Source organism: Passer montanus, unplaced genomic scaffold, assembly GCF_014805655.1.
Source record: "Passer montanus isolate IOZ18808 unplaced genomic scaffold, ASM1480565v1 scaffold162, whole genome shotgun sequence".
NCBI classification, from domain to species: Eukaryota; Metazoa; Chordata; class Aves; order Passeriformes; family Passeridae; genus Passer; species Passer montanus.
Window position 1 is genome coordinate 711,718 of NW_024363383.1, and position 8,044 is coordinate 719,761.

Genomic DNA, 8,044 nt, shown 5'->3' on the forward strand with positions numbered 1-8,044 from the left:
AGTTTTTCTTCAGCCATGGCATGGCTGGGAATGGTGTCTCCCAGCCACACCAAATGTGTGAATCAGCACATACAGATCACCTGGGGCATCATCAAACCGTGGCTGGAATGCAAAGAGTTACAGACAGATAACACATCTCAACAAACATTCCATAAAGTAGGGCACTACTCCATATTGGACACCAACAATGGCACAGAAATGGAAATTAGCAGCTCTGCTGGAAAATAGACAATTATCACCTGACCTAGGTAGAAACACCACCTGAAAGGAGACAAGTGCTGAGTAATGACTGGACATAAAGCTAAGCTCAGTCTGAGATTTGATGTTGTCCTTGGGAATAACAGTGCAAGAAATAACTCTTTCTTCCACTGTGCTACAGAACAAGTCTCTGCTCTGCCTCCAGCCACCCTTCGGAGTGCCATTGCAGCTGGGCAGTCAGGGGGGCACAGCAGGTGATGAAATAAATGGGCAGGAGATCTTTCTCCTTTCTAATGCCTTTATTAAGAAGAATCAGCTCAGGTGGGGAGAAACCGACGGGTCGCGCCCACGACGCCGCTGCTCCCAGGCGTGGCACGGGGTGACAGGGAGAGAGAACCAAGTGGTGAAGGCTTGGCCCAGACAGACCCTTGAGGAAGCTGGAGCTCCCACAGCCTTAATGTTCTTGTTTTGCAGCCACGCAGACAAATTGTCCCTCCAAGGCTGAAAATCCTGTAGGCACTGGATTCAATTAAAAAATCAAATTTAACTATTAAAATCCAGTTTCAGTTCAATGCTAACTGCTTGCATCACCACTCCTAAGAGCTCACTGTGGCTCCCGCTGCCAGAACTTCTAAATAAACTAAGCAAACTTGCTTATAAGAGCAGGAAGAAATCAGATCTTTCCAAGCACAGAGGCTCAGCCAAATGCATCCCAGAGTCCTGTGTTGCCATGAACCAGCCCAGCGTCATCTGAACTGAGGCTGGAGCTGGTTTCCACATTGCTTTGTTTATATTGACTGCATTTATGATGCCTCAGAAGTTGCCAGTAAAATATTTATTTAGCAGTTAAAACATTCTGCAAATGATTTTGCTGTCCCAAAAGATAAATATTTCTTGGCATTCTGAAATGATACATTGATGTTTTTGTTAAGGAAATTGCATGTTGATAAAATTTTCTCAGATTACACTTTGTCGTTCCTTTTTATTTGAAGTGGCCACATTAATTTTTTGTGATATTTATTGTAATTGTAAATTGCACTGAGATTAGAAACATTAAACTTACCATAAAATGAAACACATTTCAAGTATTTCCGAGTAATCTATTTAAGGGCTTGAGGACACTTTTGATCCTTCAGGTTACCAGAGTGCTCTAAGCTTACAGGACAAGGATCCAACACAAAACAGAATCCCACTTTAAACTCTTGGGGAGCCTTTTTCTTCTTTCCCCATCAGCCTTTTCCTTCTTTAATACACACTAATATCCAGGTCCACTTTGGGGTGTCCCTGCACTGCAAAATTTCACCCTGATTTAAGTTTGCAGCAGATTTGAAACTTATGCAGGCTATTAAATAAAAATAGATAGAGCACTGCCACCTTTACTGATTCCTTCTGCTTCCTTTAACCTCCCTGAAGCACTCACAACCATGATTTCAGTTGAGCTTACCAATTTAGACACCACAGGACTGTTTCTCTAGACAAGGCCAGACACTTGCAAATGAATGAAGGCTGTCAGTACTCCAGACCACCAAAACTGCCATGGAACATCGTGGTCCTGGAGCCTTCTCCCAGACACGTGAGGTATCTGGAGGGGAGCTGTACTGCTGTGAACAATTTTGATTTTTCAAACACACCCTCAGTGCAGCAGCCCAGCACATAAACACAGCTCCTGCCACTGCTCTGCTGCCCAGCAGTCTCAGTCTTGCTGGCCAGCATTCTTCTAATGAAAATAGAGAAGTCTTCCTTTAACTTATATCCTCAGTTACATCTTCTGAGAAAAATCAACCTGAACATATCACCTGAGTGCAGTCAGAATGGATTCATGGAGAGCACAAAGTACTGCCAGACCGCCCAAGTTTATTTATCTCAAAACAGTGCTGAACTAAGCACTCAGGACGATAAAACTCCAATGGGCTAAAATTTGCCATCTTCCTCAGCAGTTTTTTACTGCATCATATTACCTAGGTTTAAAACAACAACAATAAAAATTAATTTTTTTACAAAAAGTATTTGAAATTCAAATCAAATCACAACAACCTCCCAATATTTTTCATTGTTGGAGGGAACATTTTTTTCATTTACCTATGCAAGAAACTTTTTCACATATTTTCTCCTTTTTGGTAGGTTTTCATGTGCCATTTGACTTTAGAGAACATCTCTGAATTCACTGGAAATCTTCAGGGATAGGATGAAACATTAGCCATATAGGAAAAACTTCTCATTCTTCTGTCTTCAGCCTAAATTTTTAAACAGTCCACAAACACTTTTCAGTAATGAGCCCTGACATCTATGAATGCCAACTCTTAACATGTACAATTAAAAGAAATCAAAACCCTCTCTATAAACGAGCAAGCACAGTCTCCATGGCGGCTTCCGCCTTTCCCTCTGTACAGCACAGCTCTGCTGCCAGTTCCAGAACCTCATGGAATAAAACATTCAGGCCTCTTCCATGGGAATCAAAGTGAAATTCTTCGGGTGATCAGAAAGCTTGAGTGCGCTGAACAAACCATTGGAGGGCAACCTGATGACATGAGCTTGCCCAAGGGCTGGGATTCTCTCCAAAAACTCTGATACAGGGAATTTAGGTACCATGGGTGTGCATCCAGGACTCTGAGAAAGCTCTTGATGAAAGACATGGAAGAACACCAGGCAGAAAGGAACATGCCAGGGTCTGGTTCTAAAAGTATTGCATGTGCCTGCAGAGAATCACAGCATCACTGCATGGCTTAGTTTGGGAGGGACATAAAAATCACCTTGTTCCAGCTCCCTGCCACGGACAGGCAAATCACTGATGCTCTTCAGCCAGAAATGAAACCCATCACTCCCAAAGAGTGGAGTGAACCTCAGCACAGCCCAGTGGGTTTCCCCCAGGCAAGGAAACACTGAGGGAATGGTGGCAGAGCTCCATAAAGCCAAGATTTGCATGGGGAAAAAGAGAAGAGGCTGTTATCTTGTGGCAACACTTGGGCTAAGTGCAACAAGTGAAATTAGCAGGTGGCAATCAGCAGGGCAAACAGTGGGAAGTAGCTCTTGTTGCACAGACGACAGAACATGTTCCCAGACAATCTGGCATCTTGCCGAGGACAACTCGGCTGAAAATTAGAAACAAGCATAGGAATTGCCTGCTATAGCCCAATACATGTGTCCACCTGTGCCTCGGGCAATCCTCGAGCCACAAGTGATGGAAAGCAGAGGATTGAAGTGAAGAAAGGGGAGTGTAACCCAGACTGTAAAATCTCTGGAGTTCTCTCCTTATTCATCCTCTAACTGTTGAAGTGGCTCATTTGTCACAGGTCAGATGTTAAGGGTTGCACTGAGACAGAAACAAGAGGGATCCAAATAGAATTAACAAATTTGTGCCAGGGCCAGCTCAAGAACTTGGGCAGTGCAGAGAAAACCCTTATTATTAGAAAAGAACAGGATGACACCTCTATTCTCTAGAGCAACCATTATCTCCAGCCTTCTTGTCTCTTTATAAAACCAGTTCATGGAAGTGTTCAGGACTGAAGTACAGTTCATTCCTGGGAGGAGAAGTTGCATCTCCCAGGTACAGGAGCTCTATTTACAAAATTCTCTGACCCTGAAAATTGTGCTTGGCCCTGGAGCTTTCACCAGCAATGAATGCAGGAACAGGTTGTGTATTGGGGAGAATTTGTGGACATTCAGGACACACTGACCATGAATACCAATAGTAAAAAAACCATCAGGAAAAATGCACCTGGAAATTGTGAGACCTGTAAACACAAGGTCAAAGAAGTGGATTTTTGTAGAGTGCATCTATCCAAGCCTAAGAAAACATGGTGGGGTTTTTAATGTTAATAGGGCAGAAAACTCAAATGTATACCACAGTCTTTGACCCAGTTTTGGGTGCTGCCAGTTCTGGGCTCCCTGCTTATAAGGGCAGTACTTTCTTATCCAACCCAAACATAACTCTTCCAAATTCATGCAAGAATATGCCTTCTCTGGAGTTTGTCTCATCTAGGAGAAGACACTGTGAGGGACTGTAGAAAACCAAAAAATTTAGATACAGAGAAATACCTTTTCCTGCTATTTTTTCCAATATTCAACAGATCACATCTCAATATGGTCATAGAAAGGTCTGTCAGGATATCAGTTGCTTTTATAAATGCCTTCCTAAAAGAAACAAGTATGACAACAGCATTAGGGAGACAGGCAAGAGGTGGTCACAGAAATCTGTGGAAGTTTTGCCATTTCCTGGTGCAGCAAGAGGAGCAAAACTAACTGGAAATTCTGTGTATCAAGACAGCTGCCAGATGCCATGCCAGCCTCTGGAGCACATTGCCCAACATCCTTGCCAAGCTTTCCAGACCTCGGCAAACTACATCCCTTTGGAGCCAAGCTCTCCTTCCTGAGTCCTGATCACACTGAACCCATTTGCACACTGAAAACACAAAATTCTGCTAAAATGATGTCTTCTGAAAACCATTGCAAATCCCTTACCTTCCACCCAGAGGAGCTCTTTGGGTCCTCAGGAGGATATCTGGACTTGCAGGACTCATCCCTGAGCAGTGAGCCCTGCCCAGCAGGCTCCTCCCTCAGCCTGTGCATGCTGCTCCTGCCGCCTGGGAACGAAAGGGTTAAGCACAGCTGCTTCCTTTCCACCCATGAGCCAGTGAAAGCTGCAGTGAAAGCTGCAGAGAACTAATGTGTGTGTTTATCTAAAGCTTCTGATGTTCTCTGTGTTTTCTTGAAGGGGTTTGGTTTGGGATTTTTTCAAGTTGGGCTGTAATTTTCCCTTTAAATTAGTAGGAGTCAAATCCAGTTGGCTTAGCTGCAGTCTGCACACAGATAATTGTAAAGCACTGGCACCTACGAACCTGTCCCCTTGCAGCATTACATGCACCACAGCTTAGCCCAAAATCTGCAAATATTCATTGAAATTCAGAGCAAAATTCAGCCATATTTGCAGCTGCTTCACAGGCACTTTCTGCAAATATTTGAGCACTTGTACTTTACTGGTACAAATTCTGGTGAATGAGGAATTTTAATTTCAAATAACCACTGAGCTCAACGTGCTCTGTTCTGTTGTACACCATGGTCTGTACACCAACACTTGCCTAGTGAGACACACCAGGAAACAAGCAGCACTCTGTGACTTCTAAAATTAACAGTATGAAATCTGAATACAAAATATTTACACACTCATTAACGTGGAAAGTTCACAGCACACCACAGAATTCAGAAAAAACCCTGTGGGAGCCTTTAAACCTTACCTATGGCAGCACTAAGCCTCAAAGAGCTGGAATGAGAGGAGGCTCTGAGTATCTGCAAGGACTGGCGCAAACACCCAGCATTTTGTACAGTCTGAACAGGCTCTGTGAGAATTTCTGTTTAATAAATGGGAATATTCAGTAACCCAGCTCTCATTTTCCCCAAAAGGAAAAGAGGACAAGACACAGAGATGATTAGTTTCTTTAAACATCTATTAAAGGCTATTTTGACTCAGACAAGATGTTATTCACTTCCATATTTCAGCAAATTATACAATTAAGAGATAATATAATTTGAAAATATTTGGGATTTATATTCCTTGTGTTTAATTTTTAGTAAATACCTTAGAAAGTGTTTCCAGAAGCAATAACAGTATGGGGTCTCTCTAAAACCATGTCAAGCAGCAGAGAAGGAAAAAGCCTGTTACCTCAAAATGAACCGCCAGCTTCTCCCTCAGAGAGCTCACTGTGGTGAAAAAGGTGCATTTTGGGAGCACCTTCCTTGCCAGCCAGTCAGACTTGTGCTTTGCTGACATCTCCTGCCATATGTAGATTTTTACCCAGAACTCTTCCCTGACAAAACAGTCATTCTTCACAAAGTAAAAGCTTCAGAACTGGAGAAGATAGTTCATAATAAATTAATCTAATCCACGTAAAAATGTTGTAATTTATAAAAAAACGGCTCAGTGTCGTTTTTGAGGCTCTCCTCCCCCACTTATTGCAGTCCTGTGTCTCCAGACAGACATCAGGGCCCTCAGGACATGCAGGTTTCTCCTGCACATCTGCCTGTCCTGCCCTGGGCTCTGTTTCCCTTTTTTTTGCTGCCTCCTGGCATGATATGCTGATGCTGGGGAAAGTGCACAGGCAGCTCCCAGCTGGGCACTCATAGGACACCAGCCCGGGAACAATTGCCATAAATTTGTGGGGTTTGTGTAATTTTCACTGCAGTTCACGCCTGAGGAACTGTGGAGTGGGAAAGAGCAGGGCCGAGGTGCTGCAAGCACATCTGAACTTGAGCTCTGCCCTGAGCTCTTCAATGTACCCCGAGGGTTTCCTCCTCCAGGGGTATTCTTCCTTTAAACAAAACCCACTGACTTCGGTGTCTTTTCAGAGAGCGAGTGTGCTCTGCCCAGTGCTCTCTGACCTGCACCTCTGAGGGGAAAACCATTTCAAGAAAGTGGAATCTTCTCTTTCCACTAATACTCAAACTTCAGGCACAAATGTGTCCCTCACTCATTAGCCTTATGTCCCATTTCAATTTCTGGAAGTTCCCACGTTCCCATCCTAAAATAACACGTTCTGAAAACACCACAAGCTCATTTTGAGGTTTCTTAATTTAGGTGCAGTATAAATAATGGATCTGGGGACCCTCTGCAGAGGAAGAGCCCATGTTGTACCTAATCATGTTTTAATGGTCTCTGTAAATGGATGAGTCCACACACGACCAGGACTTTTCCATCCACGCAGAGCTGTGGGGGTAAGGGATGTAATTTTAAAGTCTGCCATGAAAATTGCTGCCTGCTGACCCAGTGGTCACCACCAGCCTCATTAAAGGCAACCATCCCTGTCCCCAAGCTTTCCTTCTGGCACTTTTCCTACAGATTTCATGGCAAAGCTCAGCCAAGCAGACATAACAGCATGGAGAGCTCTGTTAGCATGGATAATGCAAACTTGCCCTGAGCTTTATTTACACGTTGCTGGGCCAGATTTCGGGGAATCAGGAGTTTAGCGTTTAGATTTTATCTATGCTACAGCTCAGCTGAAACAACCAAATCTAGTGTGTGTGCAATGACCTCAACCCAACATTAGGCTTAAGACAAACATCTAATAACAGGACATCACATGTTAGTTAGTGAACTTTAGAGAACTTGACTGAACTTGGTAGGTCATCTCAACCCCTGCATTCGGTTCCCTTTGGAAACTGAATGGTGAGGAAAAGTCCCAGATAGATGTTAACTTTTTCACCCCAAATCCAAGAAGGCCTGACCCACCCCAGCCTTGGCTCAGCACTCACACATGGTGCTGGGTGATGTCTTCTATCAGTGCAGGGGGGGTGCAGGTTTCAGCATCCCCTCCCTCCTCTCCATGCCCCACAAAATCTCTCTGCACCCCCTCCCTTACAACCCTACAATATCCCTCGATATTGCCCCGTCCCCCCACAGTCTCACAGACATGTTCTTGCATCCTCCCACATCCTGCTCCATGTTCCCTACAACCCCTCCAGCCCTCATACCTCCCTTCCATCCTCCCTGCATCCCCCTCCAGCCTCCTCACCGCCCAGCCCCACATCCCCCCCACCCCTGCATCCTGCATCCCCTCCACATCCCTCAGTATCACTCCCTCCACATACCCCTGTGTCCTTCCACAGCCCCCTGCATCCCTAATCCTCCATCATCCCACATCCCCCCCACACCTCACAGCCCCCCACATTTCCTCTTGAATTCCCCCCTCCATTCCCCATCAAACCCTCTCCATCCCACTGAACTCTCCCATCCACATCCCCACTCCACCCCCTCCACACTTCCCACCCCCTAGGGGGGAAAAAGCAGCATCAAGTCTGTGCTTTAGGTTTTTTTTTTTTTTTTTTTTTTTTTTGGAAAGGTGCCCAAAAAACAAAT